Source organism: Bombina bombina, chromosome 3 (genome assembly GCF_027579735.1).
Source record: "Bombina bombina isolate aBomBom1 chromosome 3, aBomBom1.pri, whole genome shotgun sequence".
Taxonomy (NCBI): Eukaryota; Metazoa; Chordata; class Amphibia; order Anura; family Bombinatoridae; genus Bombina; species Bombina bombina.
In genome coordinates, this window is record NC_069501.1 from 565,272,192 (window position 1) to 565,295,680 (window position 23,489).

Sequence of the window (23,489 nt, forward strand, 5' to 3'; positions counted from 1 at the left end):
GTGGACAGATCACCATCGTTTAATTCAGGGGGCTTCTTTTGTTCTTCCGACCTGGACTGTAATTTCAACAGATGCAAGTCTCACAGGTTGGGGAGCTGTGTGGGGATCTCTGACGGCACAAGGAGTTTGGGAATCTCAGGAGGTGAGATTACCGATCAATATCTTGGAACTCCGTGCAGTTTTCAGAGCTCTTCAGTTTTGGCCTCTTCTGAAGAGAGAATCGTTCATTTGTTTTCAGACAGACAATGTCACAACTGTGGCATACATCAATCATCAAGGAGGGACTCACAGTCCTCTAGCTATGAAAGAAGTATCTCGAATTTTGGTTTGGGCGGAATCCAGCTCCTGTCTAATCTCTGCGGTTCATATCCCAGGTGTAGACAATTGGGAAGCGGATTATCTCAGTCGCCAAACGTTGCATCCGGGCGAATGGTCTCTTCACCCAGAGGTATTTCTTCAGATTGTTCAATTGTGGGGGCTCCCAGAGATAGATCTGATGGCCTCTCATCTAAACAAGAAACTTCCCAGGTATCTGTCCAGATCCCGGGATCCTCAGGCGGAGGCAGTGGATGCATTATCACTTCCTTGGAAGTATCATCCTGCCTATATCTTTCCGCCTCTAGTTCTTCTTCCAAGAGTAATCTCCAAGATTCTGAGGGAATGCTCGTTTGTTCTGCTAATAGCTCCGGCATGGCCTCACAGGTTTTGGTATGCGGATCTTGTCCGGATGGCATCTTGCCAGCCATGGACTCTTCCGTTAAGACCAGACCTTCTGTCACAAGGTCCTTTTTTCCATCCGGATCTGAAATCCTTAAATTTAAAGGTATGGAGATTGAACGCTTGATTCTTGGTCATAGAGGTTTCTCTGACTCCGTGATTAATACTATGTTACAGGCTCGTAAATCTGTATCTCGAGAGATATATTATAGAGTCTGGAAGACTTATATTTCTTGGTGTCTTTCTCATCATTTTTCTTGGCATTCTTTTAGAATACCGAGAATTTTACAGTTTCTTCAGGATGGTTTAGATAAGGGTTTGTCCGCAAGTTCTTTGAAAGGACAAATCTCCGCTCTTTCTGTTCTTTTTCACAGAAAGATTGCTATTCTTCCTGATATTCATTGTTTTGTACAAGCTTTGGTTCGTATAAAACCTGTCGTTAAGTCAATTTCTCCTCCTTGGAGTTTGAATTTGGTTCTGGGAGCTCTTCAAGCTCCTCCGTTTGAACCTATGCATTCATTGGACATTAAATTACTTTCTTGGAAAGTTTTGTTCCTTTTGGCCATCTCTTCTGCTAGAAGAGTTTCTGAATTATCTGCTCTTTCGTGTGAGTCTCCTTTTCTGATTTTTCATCAGGATAAGGCGGTGTTGCGAACTTCTTTTGAATTTTTACCTAAAGTTGTGAATTCCAACAACATTAGTAGAGAAATTGTGGTTCCTTCATTATGTCCTAATCCTAAGAATTCTAAGGAGAAATCATTGCATTCTTTGGATGTTGTTAGAGCTTTGAAATATTATGTTGAAGCTACGAAATCTTTCCGTAAGACTTCTAGTCTATTTGTTATCTTTTCCGGTTCTAGGAAAGGCCAGAAGGCTTCTGCCATTTCTTTGGCTTCTTGGTTGAAATCTTTAATTCATCTTGCCTATGTTGAGTCGGGTAAAATTCCGCCTCAAAGAATTACAGCTCATTCTACTAGGTCAGTATCTACTTCCTGGGCGTTTAGGAATGAAGCTTCGGTTGACCAGATCTGCAAAGCAGCAACTTGGTCCTCTTTGCATACTTTTACTAAATTCTACCATTTTGATGTATTTTCTTCTTCTGAAGCAGTTTTTGGTAGAAAAGTTCTTCAGGCAGCGGTTTCAGTTTGAATCTTCTGCTTATGTTTTTTGTTAAACTTTATTTTGGGTGTGGATTATTTTCAGCAGGAATTGGCTGTCTTTATTTTATCCCTCCCTCTCTAGTGACTCTTGTGTGGAAAGATCCACATCTTGGGTAGTCATTATCCCATACGTCACTAGCTCATGGACTCTTGTTAATTACATGAAAGAAAACATAATTTATGTAAGAACTTACCTGATAAATTCATTTCTTTCATATTAACAAGAGTCCATGAGGCCCACCCTTTTTTGTGGTGGTTATGATTTTTTTGTATAAAGCACAATTATTCCAATTCCTTATTTTATATGCTTCGCACTTTTTTTCTTATCACCCCACTTCTTGGCTATTCGTTAAACTGATTTGTGGGTGTGGTGAGGGGTGTATTTATAGGCATTTTAAGGTTTGGGAAACTTTGCCCCTCCTGGTAGGAATGTATATTCCCATACGTCACTAGCTCATGGACTCTTGTTAATATGAAAGAAATGAATTTATCAGGTAAGTTCTTACATAAATTATGTTTTCAGATGATTTAAAACTTAGTAAACAATGTAGTAATGCAGCGAGTAAGGCTAGCAGAATGCTTGGATGTATTGGTAGAGGTATTTGCAGCAGAAATAGTAAGGTTCTTATGCCACTTTATAGATCATTAGTTAGGCCTCATCTTGAGTATTGTGTGCAGTTCTGGAGACCATATCTTCAGAAGGATATTAACAAACTTGAATCTGTGCAAAGGAGGGCTACCAAAATGGTACATGGTCTAAAAAATAAAACTTACCAGGATAGGCTCAATGACCTAAATATGTATAGCTTAGAGGAGAGAAGGGAAAGAGGTGATATGATAGCAACTTTCAAGTACATTAAAGGGTTTAGTAAAACTGAGGCTGTGGGTATTTTACATAAAATGGAAAATTCAAGAACAAGGGGTCATGAGCTCAAGCTAAAGGGTAGTAGATTCAGAAGTAATTTGAGGAAGCACTTCTTTACAGAAAGAGTGATTGATTTATGGAATAAACTTCCTCAAGAGGTAGTAGCAACAAACACTGTGGGGGACTTTAAAAATGCATGGGACAAGCATAGGGCTATCCTACGAACTAGATAAGTTTATACTGTTAGGTAAGGTCGGGCAGACTTGCTGGGCCTATGGCTCTTATCTGCCGTCAATATCTATGTTTCTATGTTTCTATGTTTCTATAAATAATAATTTTATTGTAGCTATTTATTTTTATTTTACAGGCATCTTTCAATTTATTTTAACTAGGTACAATAGCTATTAAATAGTTATTAACTATTTAATAGCTACCTAGCTAAAATAAAGAGAAATTTACCTGTAAAATAAAAACTAACCTAAGTTACAATTACACTAAACACTACACTATACTTTAATAAATTATTCCTATTTAAAACTAAATACTTACCTGTAAAATAAACCCTAAGATAGCTACTATATAATTAATAATTACATTGTAGCTATTTTAGGATTTATATTTATTTTACAGGTAACTTTGTATTTATTTTAGCTAGTTCGAATAGTTATTAAATAGTTATTAACTATTTAATAACTACCTAGCTAAAAGAAATACAAAATTACCTGTAAAATAAATCCTAACCTAAGTTACAATTAAACCTAACACTACACTATCATTAAATTAATTAAATTAATTACCTACAAATAACTACAATTAAATTCAATTAAATAAACTAACTAAAGTACAAAAAATAAAAAAAGCTAAGTTACAAAAAATAAAAAAAAATAAGTTACAAACATTTAAAAAATATTACAACAATTTTAAGCTACTTACACCTAATCTAAGCCCCCTAATAAAATAACAAAGCCCCCCAAAATAAAAAAAATGCCCTACCCTATTCTAAATTAAAAAGTTACCAGCTCTTTTACCTTACCAGCCCTTAAAAGGGCCTTTTGCGGGGCATGCCCCAAAGAATTCTGCTCTTTTGCCTGTAAAATAAAAATACAACCCCCCAACATTAAAACCCACCACCCACATACCCCTAATCTAACCCAAACCCCCCTTAAATAAACCTAACACTACCCCCCTGAAGATCATCCTACCTTGAGTCGTCTTCAGCCAGCCGACCACCGATTGAACCGAAGAGGAGATCCGGAGCGGCAGAAGTCATCAGCCAAGGGGCGCTGAAGAAGTCTTCCATCCGATGAAGTCATCATCCAGGCGGCGCTGAAGAGGTCTTCCAACCGGGTGATGTCTTCTTCCAAGCGGCGTCTTCAATCTTCTTTCTTCCGGATCCATCTTCATCCCGCCGACGCGGAACATCCTTCTTCCCCGACGGACTAACGACGAATGAAGGTTCCTTTAAGGGACGTCATCCAAGATGGCGTCCCTTCAATTCCGATTGTCTGATAGGATTCTATCAGTCAATCGGAATTAAGATAGGAAAAATCTGATTGGCTGATTGAATCAGCCAATCAGATTGTAATTCAATCTGATTGGCTGATCCAATCAGCCAATCAGATGGAGCTCGCATTCTATTGGCTGATCGGAACAGCCAATAGAATGTGAGCTCAATCTGATTGGCTGATTGGATCAGCCAATCGGATTGAACTTCAATCTGATTGGCTGATTCAATCAGCCAATCAGATTTTTCCTACCTTAATTCCGATATAATTATTATTTATATTGTAGCTATATTATGGTTTATTTTAAAGGTAAGTATTTAGTTTTAAATAGGATTAATTTAGTTAATAAGAGAAATATTATTTGTATTTATTTAATTAATATTTAAGTTAGGGGGGTGTTAGGGTTAGTGTTAGACTTAGGTTTAGGGGTTAATAATTTTATTACAGTTGCGGCGGTGTAGGGGGGCAGGATAGGGGTTAATAAATGTATTATAGGTGGCGGCGGTGTAGGGGGGGCAGGATAGGGGTTAATAACTTTATTATAGGTGGCGACGGTATAGGGGGGGCAGGACAGGGGTTAATAGGTATAATGTAGGTGGCGGCTGGGGGCCGGAAGCGGTGGTTTAGGGGTTAACATATTTATTATAGTGGCGGTGGGCTCCGGGAGCGGCGGTTTATGGGTTAGCATATTTATTATAGTGGCGGTGGGCTCCGGGAGCGGCGGTTTAGGGGGTAATAACTTTATTTAGTTGCGGCGGTGTAGGGGGGACAGATTAGGGGTGTTTAGACTCGGGTTACATGTTAGGGTGTTAGGTGTAGACATCTCCCATAGGAATCAATGGGATGTCTGGCAGCAGCGAACATGAACTTTCGCTATGGTCAGACTCCCATTGATTCCTATGGGATCCGCCGCCTCCAGGGCGGCAGTTTGAAAACCAGGTACGCTGGGCCGGAAAAGTGCCGAGCGTACCTGCTAGTTTTTTGATAACTAGCAAAAGTAGTCAGATTGTGCCGCACTTGTGTGCGGAACATCTGTAGTGACATAAGAATCGATCTGTGTCAGACTGAGTCTGGCGGATCGAAGTTTACGTCACTAAATTCTACTTTTGCCGGTATCTAGGGCTTGATAACTAAGGCGAATCAGCCTCGCCACAAATACGCTGCAGAATTCCAGCGTATTTGAGGTTGACGGCTTGATAACTAGGGGCCTTGGCCTTTTATTATAAAGGATAATTTTTACATGATTAAGTTTATTTTTTAACTAAATGAAACATATATAGGCCATATGTTAATGTAATAGTCATAAAGGGACAGTGAAGTAAAAATTAAACTCTCATGATTCAGATAGAACATGCCATTTTAAACCTTCAATTTACTTCTGTTAAAAAATGTACTTTGCTCTCTACCTGAGTAGGCTCAGGAGCAACATTGCACTGCTGTGAGCTAGCTGGTGATTGGTGGCTGCACATAAATACCTCTTGTCATTGGCTTACCAGTAGTGCCTTGATTCTGTTTCAACAAACGATTTCAAGAGAATGAACCAAATTTGATAATACAAGTAAATTGGAAAGTTTTTAAAAAGTATATGGTATATATCTGAAACATAAATAATAATATAATCTGATCTCCCTTTAAATGCAACTAGTTACAAATCTACTAATATATGAGTTTCTAACACCTATGAAGGTAGCCCAAGTATGTCCCAGGTTACAAAGTCGATTAATCAGTAAGACTAGACCACAATCTGACCAACTTTTGTCTTGGTACCATTATAAAAAAGAAAAAAAAAGAAATTATCCTAACTTGTCTTGGATATTTACAAAGACTAGCTCTAGCACCAAATTGTCTTTAGTTGGGATTAATTCTTCTTCAATGTTTTAATCACTGAACATCTCCAATGGGTTGCACACCTTCACCATATGCGCACTTTAACCCACTTACCAATTAGCCAATATCTTTCTACACAAACTGAGGTTTTTGCCCATTTACTAATAATTTGGAAAATCAAATTCCTACCCACAGGAGCACATATTACTTTTGACCAGGTAGATAGGTTAGCAGAAGAGATTATTAACTTTTTCTGCAGAGAGGGCCTAAAATAAGGAGCAGAGGAAGTTGCAGACCCAAGAAAGAGGAACAAAGGGTTGTCATGTGTGTGACAAAAAATACAGAGATATGTGGGTGTTAAGCTACTGTAGTTGTCTGTGTTGTATGATCTTTATCCACATATTATATACCTCTTTATCAGAGACAGATACTATTCCCCAACACAATTATAACAATATATCACAGAACTGTTAAGTAAGGTTACAATAAACTATAGGGACATTTAGCTAACAAGCTCTTTGTGAGGTGAATAAAGGAGCATAAAACCAGCTAGGGGTTATTTAAAACACAGCTGTATTGCCAGGATACATGTGAATTATACAGAAATTAACTGGTAATAAGAAAAACGGAAGATAAGCAATTACTGAAAAAATGTCTAGTTCTGCTTTTAAGCTACCCAGAGATAATAAATTGCTTCAAATTGAAGTAATGACCTTCTCTTCAGCTTTTATATTTTTTTATAGCATGAAATCTCAAATATTAGAATCTCATGCATGATATTCCTGAAAATGTTTTGAGACAAGATGATCTGAATTCCCTTGTCTGTATTCAAAATGTGATAAATCCTGTCTCAAATTGGTTGAGAGGTCTCACCAACATACTGTTTCTTGCAAGAACATGAACATGAAAACTACCCCTTGTTAGTTCATCTGACTGTATCATCCATATGTATATGTCTCATGTCACATCTGAGACAAATTTAATACCCCTCTTTCCACATTTACAGGCATGATCTACACATAAAAAAAAAATAGCTGCGCTTCCTTATTTTTCTAGATGTGTCAAATGGTGCCAGAATGCTATTTAAGCTTTGTCTTTTTAATAAAAGTTTGTCTTTTTTGTTTGTGTCAAAAAAGGAATAAATAGATCATCAATTTTGAGTATGTTACAAATTTTGAATTGGATGTTTAGCAGGAGATGTGTATGTTTTCATGAAAATCTGTTTTCAAGGCAGTTATTCTTGCTCTATTGATCTTGAGTATATGTAGGCAGTTCCTGTTACTCGTTCCATTCTCTTCCCAAAATTCTGCAAAAACAAAAATTGAATGGATAAAGTACCCATTCTAGAATACACTTGAAGCACTCATTGCAGGCATATATGACATATAGTATATTCAAGTTTGAAATGATCACCAAATAAGTTAGAGAGATCTCTGAAATAATAAAATATAACTTTTATTGAATACACATAAAATCGGAGATAAAATTAAGGGATGTGCAATTAAAAACAAAAGCTCTAATAGGGTGATGTAACGAAGGTAATATGTCACAAATGTGGATTGTATAAATGTCAAAGGTATATACAAATACTCGTTGTGACTGTTGAATACCTAGGTATTCACTACTGTAGGTTCTTTATAGATAGCATAGAACCTGCAGATATAGCAAATGTTTTCCACTTCCAATTATATAACTTGGATGGTTGTCCTTAGAGGGAATTAAATATTTGCTAATATGTGGTTTAGGTTATGGTTACTTGGGGTATCTATTATAATAATGGTCCAGTTGGGTATGTATGAGTAATATATACTACCTAGCAGAATCGCTATATTTGTTCCATTGTTTTAACAGATAGATAATCTCTTTATTACCCATTCCCCAATTTTGCATAACCAACACAGTTATATTAATATGCTTCTTACCTCTGTGATTACCTTGTATCTAAGCATATTCTGACAGCCACTGATTACATGACTTTTTATTTATTATCTATTGACTAATTGTATTTTAGCTAATTAGTGCTGTGTTGTGCTGACTCTTAAATAACTCAACGGGTGTGAGCACAATGTTATCTATATGGCCCACATGAGCCAGCAAATAAAAAAGCATGTGATAAGAGGCTGTCTGTAGTGGCTTAGAAACAGGCAGAAATTTAGAGGTTTAAATGTTCTAAAGTGTATTAATATAACAAAGTTGGTTGTGCAAAGCTGGGGAATGGTTATTAAAGGTGTTGTCTATCTTTTTAAACAATAACAATTTTGTGTTGACTGTCCCTTTAACTAGCAATCTAACACCCTGAAAGACTGAATTTTGGGAAGACTTAAACAAAAGGATTGTTCAATGGCACTACCTATAGGTATAAATGACTACACCCTAGATAAATTTGTCAGCTTGTGTGCTGTATCTATGAGGTAGGGTAGGTGGTGCTGTGTATTATTTTAGTTGCAAGAACAAAAATTGAATGGATAAAGTACCCATTCTAGAATACACTTGAAGCACTCATTGTAGGCATATATGACATATAGTATATTCAAGTTTGAAGTGATCACCAAATAAGTTAGAGAGATCTCTGAAATAATAAAATATAACTTTTATTGAATACACATAAAATTGGAGATAAAATTAAGGGATGTGCAATTAAAAACAAAAGCTCTAATAGGGTGATGTAACGAAGGTAATATGTCACAAATGTGGATTGTATAAATGTCAAAGGTATATACAAATACTCGTTGTGACTGTTGAATACCTAGGTATTCACTACTGTAGGTTCTTTATAGATAGCATAGAACCTGCAGATATAGCAAATGTTTTCCACTTCCAATTATATAACTTGAATGGTTGTCCTTAGAGGGAATTAAATATTTGCTAATATGTGGTTTAGGTTATGGTTACTTGGGGTATCTATTATAATAATGGTCCAGTTGGGTATGTATGAGTAGTATATACTACCTAGCAGAATCACTATATTTGTTCCATTATAAGAACATAGCCAAACAAGGACCTACAGTATAGGTAGATGGTGGTTGTTAATCCCAAAATAAGCCAAGTTGTCACTTAGAGTAGTAATGAATTCAAACCTCCTATATCCAAAAAGTTCTGTAAATATTTATAATGTGTAATAGTATCTGTAGTCAGTATGTTTGGTGCATACTTAGGTATCCAAGAATGCTGAATCACAGGGAATCACTTACAAATCTGGCAACTGTGTTGCTCCAGTTGCATAGGTTAGCTTAATTATCAGAGTTGCACCAGATATGTTGTGACTATAATAATATTTCCCCTAGGTGTTCAGTTGAGTCCGCAAATTTTGTTAGCAGCTGGGTCTAATTGAGGCAAATTAGTTATGCTTCAATGTGCGGTATTCGATTTGCTTATACATATAGATAATTGAATTATCGTTTACAGATCTGGCAGCTGTGTTGCTCAAGTTGCATGGATTAGCTTAAATATCAAAGTTACACCAGAAGTATTGTAACTATAATAATACTTCCCCTGGGTATTCAGTTGAGTATGTACAAATTGTTAGCAGCTGGGTCTAATTGAGGCAAATTTGATATTGTTACGGTTACCCTTAGTCTCGCTGAGAGATGGACCGCTTAGTAGCCTGGATCCCTATTGCTAAAGAGGGGAGAAGCTGCTTTCCATAGTATTCTATATGCGTCTCGCAAATATAGAATAATCTCCCTTAGCTGCAGTACCGCTAGGATACCCTTCTGCCCACAAAAACGAGTCAACGCTGCGATTGAGGGTCAAACAAGAACTCAGGACTGGGATGCCCAGCCTGCTTTTTATTAAGGTTACATGCACACAGGGCACTCCCAGGGGGAGAGGGGGGGAAGCACAAAATCCCCCATCACACATTTAGATAGAGAGCACTGTCCTTTGACAGGCCACAATAGGATTACAGTACTTAAGATAACAAGTTTACAAGTTCATCTTATCAATTAGCAGTCTGGCTCCAGAGGTGATTAGACAATAGTTTCTAAAAGCTGAAAAAAAAGAGTTAACTCTTTATGAAATGATACTTGTTACGGTTTTCTTGGAGCCCTTCTTAGGCGCTGGCTTGCTGGTTCAGGCATTGCTGCTGGGAAATAAGCTCTTCACAACAAAATAACTAATGCTTCTGTAACAGTGCTCCCTTTCTGTGGAACACTCTGGCAGACACGGTCTGACCCCTTTTCGGGGCAGACTAAGGCTGTCCAGACCGCTGATTATGCGGGGCTGAGGTCGGTTTGTCTGGACAACCCGTCGGCGTTGCCATTCTGTTTCCCAGGTCTGTAAGTAATGGTGAAATTGAAGGGTTGCAACGATAAGCTCCAACGTAATAGCCTGCCGTTATCTCCAGAGACCCGGTTCAGCCACACCAACGGGTTATGGTCGGTGACCAGAGTGAACTCCTGACCATATAAATAGGGAGTCAATTTCTTTAATGCCCACACCAAAGCCAAACACTCCTTTTCGACCGCTGCATAGCTGACTTCGCGGGGCAGGAGCTTCCGGCTGATGTAGGCAACTGGATGCTCCCCTCCATCTTCGCCTACTTGGCTGAGGACGGCTCCCAGCCCGAACATGGAAGCATCTGTATGGACGATAAAACGTTTGTTAAGGGCTGGGGCCGCCAAGACAGGAGCGTTAATTAGAGCATTTTTGAGAGCCTGGAAAGCCGTTTCACAGTGGGGAGACCACAGGACCTGTCGAGGTAAGTTCTTCTTGGTCAAGTCAGTCAGGGGTTTGGCAAGTGTGCTGTAGTCTGGTACGAACCGTCTATAGTACCCTGCCGTGCCCAGGAAGGCTAGGACCTGAGTCTTAGTGATGGGGGTGGGCCAATTGGCGACAGCTTCTATTTTGGCCGGCTCTGGTCGCTGCTTTCCACACCCCACCCGGTGACCCAGGTACTGTACCTCGGCCATCCCAAAGTGGCATTTTTCTGGCTTCAGAGTCAGGCCAGCAGCCCGGATCTGATCCAGAAACCATTCCCACATGAGCTAAGTGGTCCTCCCAGGACTCACTGTGGATCGCTATGTCGTCCAGGTAGGCGCAAGCAAAACTCTGGAAGCCATCCAGGAGCCTATCCACCAAGCGCTGGAATGTAGCTGGGGCATTCTTCATCCCAAACGGCATTACCCTAAACTGATATAAGCCGAATGGGGTGACGAATGCCGACTTGGGGATAGCCTCCGGGGCCAGGGGAATCTGCCAGTAACCTTTGCAGAGGTCAATAGTGGTCAGGTAATTTCCCCTGGCTATACGATCGAGTAGCTCGTCTACCCTGGGCATAGGGTAAGCGTCCGTCACGGTATTTTCATTGAGCCTCCGATAGTCTACGCAGAACCGGGTGGTCCCATCTTTCTTGGGCACCAAGACAACTGGGGAGGCCCAGGGACTATCGGAGGGCTCAATTACCCTGAGCTGGAGCATCTCATCGATCTCCTTCTTCATTCCTGTCCTAACTGCTTCGGGGATTCGGTACGGAGCCTGGCGCAAGGGAGCTTGTCCCGGAGTATCTACCTGGTGGGTGGTTAAAGTAGTGTACCCTGGCTTCGGGGAGAAGGTGAGGTGTTTAGACTGGAGGAGTTGGTTGAGCTGCTCCCTTTCAGTGGGGCTAAGTCGGTCCCCTATCTGAACCTGCGCCACTATACCTGTGGGGAGGCTCTTTTCTAATAGGTCTGGAATGGGTAAACTGTCGGGGTCTTCCTGAGGGGAACAACATACGGCCGTCACGTTCTCTGGCCGCTCAAAATATTCCTTGAGCATGTTTACATGGAATGTCTTTCTAAGATTGTTGTCGTGGCAGCTAGCTATCACATAAGTGGTGTCTCCCCTTTTCTCTACGATCTGGTAGGGACCCTGCCAGGACGCCTGCAATTTGTCTGTCTTCACCGGCTTAAGTACTAACACCTTTTGTCCTATGGTGAAGATTCTCTTTCGGGCCCCCCGATCGTACCATACTTTCTGTCTTCTCTGGGCCAACTGGAGATTAGCCCGCACGGATTTGGCTAATTGCTCCATTCGGTCCCTGAGTTCCAGCACGTATGGCACAATGGGGACACCGTCAGCCTCCATCTCTCCCTCCCAGTGCTCCCGGATCAGGTTTAGGGGTCCCCGTACCTTTCTTCCGTAGAGCAACTCGAAGGGAGAGAACCCTGTCGTTTCCTGGGGCACCTCCCGATAAGCAAATAGGAGGTGCGGCAGGAAGCGTTCCCAGTCTCGGTATTCCTGAGTGAACGTCTTGAGCATTTGCTTGAGGGTCCCATTGAACCTCTCACACAGCCCGTTCGTCTGGGGGTGGTATGGGGAGCTCAGGAGGGACTTAATTTTGCAAACCTGCCAGAGTTGTTGGGTCAATTCAGCCGCAAATTGGGTGCCTCGGTCGGATAGGATTTCTTTTGGAAATCCTACCCGGGAGAACACCTGTACTAGTGCATTCGCTACCGTATCCGCTTGTATGTTGGATAGGGCGACAGCCTCTGGGTACCTGGTAGCGTAGTCCACTACGGTAAGAATGTATCGCTTACCGGAGGGACTAGGGGTAGCCAGTGGTCCCACTAGGTCAATAGCAACCCGGCTGAAGGGTTCCTCTACAATGGGCATATTTACTAGCTGGGCTTTAGGGTGATCGCCTCGCCTTCCTACTCGTTGACACACATCGCAGGTGTTACAGTAAGTTCTAACGTCAGCGTGCACCCCTGGCCAAAAGAACGTGTGAGTAATGCGGTGTAGGGTACGGGTAACGGCTAGGTGGCCTGCTAAGGGGATGTCGTGGCCTATTTTGAGGATTTCTTGACGGTATTTGTGGGGCACTACCAGCTGTCGCCTACGCTGTCCCCTTTTCTCTGTCCAGCGGTATAGTTTCCCTTTTTCCCATAAGAATGTTTCGTTATCTGCCCCGCCCCCTCCGGTCTCTGCTCGTTCCCGGTACTTTTGTAAGGTCGGGTCAGTCTTAGACTCTGCCTCGAAAGCATCTGGGGTGTCCCAGGGTATGGGGCCTAACCTGTCAGGCAAGGTCGGGGTAGGTCTTACCTGTGTCTCCCGCACTGGTGAGAGCTCTCGCTCCGTCCGGGCTTGGGCCCGTGTAGTCACTGGGTCCGCCTCGTTGTTGCATACTGGAGCATAGGCAGAAGTCATGGGGCCCAAATCGTTGCCCAGTAGTACTTCGGCAGGTAAATTATCCATTAGGCCCACGTTCACAGCCCCCTTTCCCGCTCCCCAATCAAGATGCACTTTAGCTGTAGGAATTTTGTACACATCCCCCCCCGCCACTCTAACGGCCACAGTCTGTCCGGATCGCTTGTGCTCTGGCACCAAATGACTCTGTACCAGCGTGATAGTAGCCCCTGTGTCTCGCAATCCCTCGGTAGATCGCCCCTCGAGCCATACCCTCTGCCGATGGTGCTGGCGGTTATCTGAGGCAGCATATACAGGGTCTGCCTCGTGAAGCGGCCCCACATATCCCTCCATAGGGGCCTCTTGGTTAACACAGAGGGCCCGGGCCGGACGATAGGACCCAGAGGGGTAATTGTAATTCCTGGGTGTCTGGTGCGTATTAAGGGGGCAGCTAGCCATGAAATGCCCTGGTTGCTTGCATCGGTGGCAAGTCGGTCTGGGACGCTCAGAGCTGTTATTGGGTGGTCCTGAGTGTCGGACGGGCCTTGTGGGCACCGGGGCTCGGAATTCAGTACGAGGGGGTGCACGGTAAACCTCTCTGGGTTCGACCCGTGCTGGAGCTCGGTAGTTCATGGGTTCGTGAAGACGGGAGTCATAATGTTCATCGGCCAATTTGGCTGCTTCTTCTAAGGTAGAAGGCCGCCTGTCTCGCAGCCATTCCTTCCCTTGCTGTTCCATGCCATTATAAAATGTTCTAAGAGAAACAATTGTAAAATTTCCTCCCCAGTCACCGCTTTACTTCCGCTCAGCCAGTGATTTGCCGCTCTCCGCATTCGGTGCGCCCATTCCATATGGGTATCGTTAGGCTTCTTTTCCGTGCCCCGAAACTGTCGGCGATACGTGTCCGGAGTTACAGCGTACCGTCGCAACAGTGTCTCCTTAACTAGCTCATACTGTGTCACTTCCTCAGCACCCAGAGTACGAAAGGCTTCCAGGGCTCGCCCGGATAGTTTCCCAGACAATATCGTGGGCCACTCTCTGTTGGGAATCTGGTGCAGGGCACATTGCCTTTCGAAGTCCGCCAAATATTCATCAATCCCTGTCTCGCTCTCTAGGAAGGGTCGAAATGCCGCATAGGGTATCTTGGGCCTCCCAGCATTTTCGACAGGGATGATTACCTGCGGGGCTTCAGCATTGCGGTGTGCATTCGCTAGGTTGAGTTCGTGGGCTCGAGTCTCTCGTATATCCTCGTCCGCCTCTGCCATCAACTGCTGTACCAATTCCATGGAGGGGTTCGGCCCGTATAATGAGAGCCTTTCCCGAACAATCCTGGTTTTTTCGTCACTAATCGTGGTCGGTGTTTCCGCCATTGTGAAGCTCTGATCCAGTTCGGTCAATTCTGCGATCAGCTCTCTCCTCGGCCGGTTGCTGGCGTACCCCCCTCTGCTTTCAAGTAAATCCTTTTGGGTTGTACGCTTCAATTTTTCGTAAGCGCTCTCCATCCGTTCTGTACCTCTCCTAGGAAATCCAGGAAAATCCCGCCGCTGCCGCCAAATGTTACGGTTACCCTTAGTCTCGCTGAGAGATGGACCGCTTAGTAGCCTGGATCCCTATTGCTAAAGAGGGGAGAAGCTGCTTTCCATAGTATTCTATATGCGTCTCGCAAATATAGAATAATCTCCCTTAGCTGCAGTACCGCTAGGATACCCTTCTGCCCACAAAAACGAGTCAACGCTGCGATTGAGGGTCAAACAAGAACTCAGGACTGGGATGCCCAGCCTGCTTTTTATTAAGGTTACATGCACACAGGGCACTCCCAGGGGGAGAGGGGGGGAAGCACAAAATCCCCCATCACACATTTAGATAGAGAGCACTGTCCTTTGACAGGCCACAATAGGATTACAGTACTTAAGATAACAAGTTTACAAGTTCATCTTATCAATTAGCAGTCTGGCTCCAGAGGTGATTAGACAATAGTTTCTAAAAGCTGAAAAAAAAGAGTTAACTCTTTATGAAATGATACTTGTTACGGTTTTCTTGGAGCCCTTCTTAGGCGCTGGCTTGCTGGTTCAGGCATTGCTGCTGGGAAATAAGCTCTTCACAACAAAATAACTAATGCTTCTGTAACAGATATGCTTCAATGTGCGGTATTCAATTGACTTATACATATAGGTAAATGTATTAGTTTGAATATCAAGACCCAAAGTAATAGGGTCAGCTAAAGTGGTTAATGAATCAACCAGTACTGTTACCAATAGCATAAGGAGTTAAAAGTACACGTTTGACTAAATTAAGTATGGTAGATGACTCAGCAATTAATGTCACCAGTATCAAAAACAGAGGAGTTTTAAATGCACGGTTGAATATACTTTTTCCACTCTATGTTTAATATATACACTATAAAGTAACCACACAATAATCTGCTCATAAGTGGTTAAACCAAAAGTTAGAAGCAAGTGTTCATTGCTTAAAGGTGGTCAAATAGTGAAATGGATGACTGGCAACAAAATTGCGCTTGAGATGGCTTAGTTTAAAGATATGTTAACAAAGCTTGAAACGTGACATATCACCCGGTGAATTACCCCATCAGCTGCAAGCCAAATACATAGCTTTTACTATTACGGATTATAATGGTCCTGGATAACTATTACAGATTGTAGCCAAATTCTAACCGTAGTTTACAAGTACTAATAGAAGGTTAAATTAAATGGTATATTATAGTTTCCCTAAATAGAGCAAGCCCTAACAAACACAGGAGCTCCCTGACTCCTCACCAGTGCCCTAACATGTTTTGCCATTCTCACAGCTTTCTCAAAGGGGGTGTGCGCGCGTCACGCTCCGGATGGCTATTTATGTGTAGCGGAAGCTGGACACCCTCCCACATCTGTGACGTCATCCGGTCATAAATATTGAGCGGTTCCGTGAATGGAAGCAAATGCTGCAGTATGTCAGATGTTAGTTTTCCTTTACATTCATTGCTCACTCTGGTATGGGGTGTTAAATAGATATGAATACATGCAAGAGAATGATTTGGATTCATAATTGAAACAATTAATAACCGAATTCATGATCCTTATGTAATGACATTTCTGAATGTGAATATTAGAGAATAACTAACGCTGATAAGAAATGTATAGGGTTGTGTGTGTCAAGAATTCTTTGAATAGATACTGATATTGTGATGCTACATTTCTACTGTTTGCTAAACTTGCTACTGTGTATATAGACAGAAAGGGTTGTGCAATAATAAAAGAGAAAACAAGGGGGAAGGGTTAAGTGGTGAGTGAGGGGAGGGAAAAAAGTGATCTGAGTGTGCTGATACTACCGAGTTATAGTTATCGAGATTTGGTGGCTAGTGTGATGATGTGTGTACAATAAATAATATTGGGTTACTACGAGTATTGAGGTGATGGTGATAAAAAATTAAAAATATATGAAATATATAAGAACAAATTTTGTATTGAAAAAATATATACAAATAAAGCATGAGCTCTTATCAAACTCACGCTTACAATCAAGTGAGTGTAAATTCATTAAATTGGTAAAAGTGTTAAGTTGACCCAACATCCCCTAGAGACGTGAGAGGGATGATCTTATGAATATTAAAAAATTCAAGATTAAATGTTCACAAATAAAGATTCATTTGTTGAATAAAATACAGTGCAAATAGTGTTATTAGTGATTTACAAAATGATTAGATAAGTAAGCATAAGGGTCATTTTATTCGGTAACTCCTTGTATGTTTATCCAGGACTCCGAAACTCTAATAAGTGTAAGCATTAAATTTAACTAAACACTTTGGATTTGAGTGGAGGTAGTAAGAAATCCCCACTTGGGATATTCGATTGCATCCTAAATTTTGTGAGAATTAGGATGGTGATATTGTCATATCATGGCATGGTATCTCTGCTTGCTCAACTCAATGATGTTATAAAATGACCTTCAATTCATAGATAGTGGGCAAAATTATTTTGTTCATTTAACCCCTGAGGGTAAACAGAATTCAGCAGAAAAATCCACCTGGTTTCTGCTCTTAACAGTGCTTTTTCTTGGTTTCCACCTCTTATTCCCAAGTTGACTTTCTGCAGTCCAAAACAATGAAGGTCAGATTGTTTAGATTTGTGCACTAACAGAAAGTGCCTGGCAACTGTGGTGATGGTTTTACCTGAATCATTATCTTTTTGGGCATTTTTGATGTTTCTCAGGTGTTCTTGTAACCTCGTTCTTATCTTTCTAGTGGTCATACCAACATAGATTAGGTTACATTTGCATACTAGAGCATAAATACCCCCTTCTGTGTGGCAGTTAATATATGCGTTAATTTTGTGTATCTTTCCAAATCTGTCAGTGATTGTGTTGTTTTTTTGCATGAAACTGCAAGTGCTACAGACTCCACATTTGAAAGAGCCATGAGTTAGTTTCGTTCTTGTTTTTTCACCAGAGAAGTAGCTCGGGCTGATCAGATCTTTGAGGTTTCGTGCTCTCTTAAAGCCCACAGCCACCTTATCATCCAATATTGTTGTTAGAACAGGGTCTGCTTTTAGAATGTGCCAGTTGTCTTGCAATATTTTGATCACTCTATTCGTTTGTGGGTTATAGGTAGTGATGAACCTAATTTGGTCCGTAGATTTGGTATCTGTTTTTTTAGTCAGTAATTTGTGTCGAGGGGTATGTCTGGCTCTATGTTCAGCCTTCTTAATGGATCTCTTGCTGTAACCTCTCTGTAACAATCTCTCTGTCAGCTCTTTTCCTCAGTTGAGCAGTTTCGTTTCATTCTCAGAAACTCTCCTCTGGGCAATGATTTGGCCGTGCTTGGAGCATGTGCACTTGTACAGTGTAATATACTGTTAGTTGCCGTAGATTTTCTATACACATCAGTATTGATTGTTCCATTCTGGTTTTTGTTAATTCGTAGATCCAAGAATGTGATTTCAGTCAGGCTTGCTTCATATGTCAATTTTATATTTAGATAGTTGGTATTGAGATTATTTATAAATGCATCCAGTTCAGATTTGCTTCCTTCCCAAAGGAAGAGCACGTCATCTATGTAACGTATCCACATTGGTATGTGTATCATATATCTGGAATTCTGATCTGAGAATACTGTATTCTGCTCCCACCAACCTAGAAAAAGATTGGCGTATGTAGACGCACATGATGTGCCCATCGCCGTGCCCCTGATTTGTAGGTAAAATCCATGATTGAAGGTGAAGTAATTGTGATGAAGAACAAAACTTAATAGATTGAGTATAAATTCATCATGAGAGACATCTTCGCTTGATCCCATTTGTAAACAACACAGTTGCCAGATTTGTAAGTGATTCCCTGTGATTCAGCATTCTTGGATACCTAAGTATGCACCAAACATACTGACTACAGATACTATTACACATTATAAATATTTACAGGTCTTTTTGGATATAGGAGGTTTGAATTCATTACTACTCTAAGTGAAAACTTGGCTTATTTTGGGATTAACAACCACCATCTACCTATACTGTAGGTCCTTGTTTGGCTCTTATAATGGAACAAATATAGCGATTCTGCTAGGTAGTATATACTACTCATACATACCCAACTGGACCATTATTATAATAGATACCCCAAGTAACCATAACCTAAACCACATATTAGCAAATATTTAATTCCCTCTAAGGACAACCATCCAAGTTATATAATTGGAAGTGGAAAACATTTGCTATATCTGCATGTTCTATGCTATCTATAAAGAACCTACAGTAGTGAATACCTAGGTATTCAACAGTCACAATGAGTATTTGTATATACCTTTGACATTTATACAATCCACATTTGTGACATGTTACCTTCGTTACATCACCCTATTAGAGCTTTTGTTTTTAATTGCACATCCCTTAAGTTTATCTCCAATTTTATGTGTATTCAATAAAAGTTATATTTTATTATTTCAGAGATCTCTCTAACTTATTTGGTGATCACTTCAAACTTGAATATACTATATGTCATATATGCCTACAATGAGTGCTTCAAGTGTATTCTAGAATGGGTACTTTATCCATTCAATTTTTGTTCTTGCAACTAAAATAATACACAGCACCACCTACCCTACCTCATAGATACAGCACACAAGCTGACAAATTTATCTAGGGTGTAGTCATTTATACCTATAGGTAGTGCCATTGAACAATCCTTTTGTTTAAGTCTTCCCAAAATTCAGTCTTTCAGGGTGTTAGATTGCTAGTTAAAGGGACAGTCAACACAAAATTGTTATTGTTTAAAAAGATAGACAACACCTTTAATAACCATTCCCCAGCTTTGCACAACCAACTTTGTTATATTAATATACTTTAGAACATTTAAACCTCTAAATTTCTGCCTGTTTCTAAGCCACTACAGACAGCCTCTTATCACATACTTTTTTATTTGCTGGCTCATGTGGGCCATATAGATAACATTGTGCTCACACCCGTTGAGTTATTTAAGAGTCAGCACAACACAGCACTAATTAGCTAAAATACAATTAGTCAATAGATAATAAATAAAAAGTCATGTAATCAGTGGCTGTCAGAATATGCTTAAATACAAGGTAATCACAGAGGTAAGAAGCATATTAATATAACTGTGTTGGTTATGCAAAATTGGGGAATGGGTAATAAAGAGATAATCTATCTTTTAAAACAATGAAAATTCTCGCGTAGCCTGTCCCTTTAAAATAAGATAATTCTGTTTTTTTACTTTAAAAAAATTACCTTATGATATATTGTTTTTTTCAAGATGAGCAGATGTTCATTCATTGCATTGATGTAATTATTACGTTCCCTCACCAGATGTAATTGGCGAAATTCTACACTTATGCTTAAATCTAAACTATTTTAGTTTGAGAATAATTACTATTTACAAATAGCAGGGAGCTTACTTTCGCTACATCAATGATGTCCTTTTAATTTGGCGTGGAGACAAAACATCACTGTTAAATTGGTTTACCAAACTTAATGCTCTATCTAGTCCCCTTAATTTTACCATCCATTTTGACAAAGAACAGATTGACTTTCTAGATAATAGGATTTTCAAATGTGATTGCAAATTGTGTACCACTTTGTACAGAAAACCCACGGATAGGAATTCAATCCTCCACGGCAGGAGCTGCCACCTGCCAGCCCTTATACGTGCTATCCCGAAAGCACAATTTGATAGAGTGATAAGAAACAATACCTTGGAGGACAATAAACAAATACCAATCAATTACATGGAACAGAGATTTACACAGAGGGGCTATGGTGCAAAAATTCTAATGGACTCTAAAAAGAAAGCACTAGATGCTGAACTGAAAATGGTTAAAATGGAACAGAAGCATCTTACTTTCACTACTACATACAATCCAAACAAGAAACTGGTCAATTTGATCCTACGTAAACATTGGGACATTTTTAAATCAGATCCAAATTTACCATTTGCAGACTACAATCCACCACTTGTGGGTTTTTGCAGGGGTATTAACCGGAAGGACCAGCTGATGAGACCTGATATGGACGACAGGGGAATGCAGAGAACATGGTTACCTTCAAGAAAACCAGGCTGTTACTGATGTGTGAGCTGTACCACTTGTAACATTTTAATCCCTGGAAAAACATTCCACCACCCACATACAAACAAAGAATGTGTGATTAAACATTATGTTACCTGTACAACCACACATGTAATCTACATTATTATTTGTGCATGTGGACTTTATTATGTGGGTAAAACGAGTGACACTATGAGGATAAGGATGGCTAACCACCGTTCTGCCAATAAGGGCTGCATTGGACAAGGGGACTTCCAACCAACCTGTCGCAAGGCATTTTGCTGAAATGGGACACTCTGTATTACAATTGAGAACTATGATAATCAATCATGTACCGCCCTTAAAATTAGGTGGAATCAGGGACAAAAAATGTATCCAAGTAGAATCCAGATGGATTCACAAACTGGATACTCTAAGCCCCAAGGGACCAAACATGATGCTTGAATGGCATTGTTTTCTTTAAATCTTTCCCAATAAAATGAGATACAATACCCTAGATCAGGGTTCCCTCTATCACTTTGTGATAGATTTTATCGATCTGCCCCAAGGCCATTATCTCTGATCTCTCTTAGGGATTTGTCTTTGTAGCCTCCTTAGTTTAGGCTATCTATCATTTTATGTATCCGTTTGGGAAATACATGTTTTGTCCATTGGGCTCCTATATATTTACATTTTGGAAATTATTTTTGTCCCCCTTTTTGTTCCCTTTTACTGACCATTGTATTCATCTAGGATCAAATTTCGATTGGTGGGATGATGACTACTAGTCTATTATCCATATATCTATTGAGCATGTAAAGTATCATTGCATAAATATGTATTTGACTGTGACATTTAATTTTGACCAATTTGTAGAACTATCAGCTAGATTACGAGTTTTGAGTGCTATAGGGAAAGTAACTAACGCAACAAAGTTGCGTTATTTAACGCCCTATAGCGCAGCCATTACAAGTTTTTAAAAATCTGGCTTGTGCAGGTGATATGGTGCTTTTAAGTTTAATACCGCATCAAAATACAAGCGCTGTTTTGACGTACTCGTGCACGCTTTCCCCATAGACATCAATGGGGAGAACGGATCAGAAAAAAGACTAACACCTGCGATCGCGGAAACAAAAGCTCTGTATTCGAATAAGCCAATAGAATGAGAGCTGCTTAAATCCTATTGGCTGATTTGAACAGCCAATATGATTTTAGCAGCTCTAATTCCTATTGGCTGATTCAAATTTTTCAGCCAATAGGAATGCAAGGGACGCCATCTTGAATCAAGTCCCTTGCATTGAAGATTTAGTATACGGCGGCGACCGTATAAAGAGGATGCTCTGCGCCGGATGTCTTCAGGATGGACCTGCTCCACGCCACCAGGATCAAGATAGAAGATGCCGCCTGGATGAAGATTGAAGGGGCTGTCTGAATGAAGACTTCTCGCCGCCTGGATGAAGATTGTTGAAGCGGGACTTCAATAACTGTAATAGGATCTTCGGGGTTTTTTTTAAGGGTTTTTTTGGGTGTTTTTTTTTAGTTTAGGGTTTGGGCAATGTAAAAGAGCTAAATGCCCTTTTAAGGGCAATGCCCATCCAAATGCCCTTTTCAAGGCAATAGGGAGCTTAGGTTTTTTTATAGATAGGTTTTTTATTTGGAGGGGTTGGTTGGGTGGTGGGTTTTACAGTTAGGAGGGTCTTTGTATTTTTTTTTACAGGTAAAAGAGCCGATATCTTTGGGGCAATGCCCAACAAAAAGCACTTTTAAGGGGGAAGGAAGGGGGAAAATATCATATTTTTACCGTTAAAAGATGAACGCACAGACTTGTAATCTAGCTGTATGTGTTTAACTTGGTTTCAGTTCTCAACAATGTTGACTATTTGCCCGGGTCTCACACCTAACAAAGTGGTTGATTATTGGTGCGACTAATACATAGCTACTAACATGATGTTGTTGGGACATTTTTTGCGCTATAGAGGATGCAAAACGAACACAACATAACGCTGCCATTACGAGTTTTAAAAAAGCTGCGTTGTGCATGCGATATGGTGGCGATGAGCTCCTTACCGCATAAAATACAAACGCTGCTTTGACGTGCTTGTGCACGTTTTCCCTATAGACATTAATGGGGAGAAAGTGTTAGAAAAAACCTAACACATGTGATCGCGGAATGAAAAGCTCTGTAACGCAACCCCATTGATGTATATGGGGGAAAAAAAATTACGTTTAATCCTAACACCCTAACATAAACCCCACGTCTAAACACCCCTAATCTGTCGCCCCCGACATTGCCGACACCTACATAAACTTATTATCCCCTAATCTGCTTCCCTCCGACATCGCCGCCACCGAAATAAATCTATTAACCCCTAATCTGCCGCTCCCGATATCGCTGCCACTATAAAAAAGTTATTAACCCCTATTCCCCGCACCCCAACATCACTGCCACTAAATAAACCTATTAACCCCTAAACCGACAGCCCCCCACATCGCAAAAAACTAAATTAAACTATTAGATCCCTATCTTAAAATAAATAAAAACTTACCTGTGAAATTTAAAAAACCTAAGTTTAAACTATAAATTAAACTAACATTACTATTAGGGGTCAATTTATCAAGCTCCGTACGGAGCTTAATGCCCCGTGTTTCGGCTCACCGGAAACAGAAGTTATGAAGCAGCGGTCTAAAGACCACTGCTCCATAACTTGTCCGCCTGCTCTGAGGCGGCAGACAGAAATCAACATGATCGAATACGATCGGGTTAATTGACACCAAGAACTGCTGGTGCA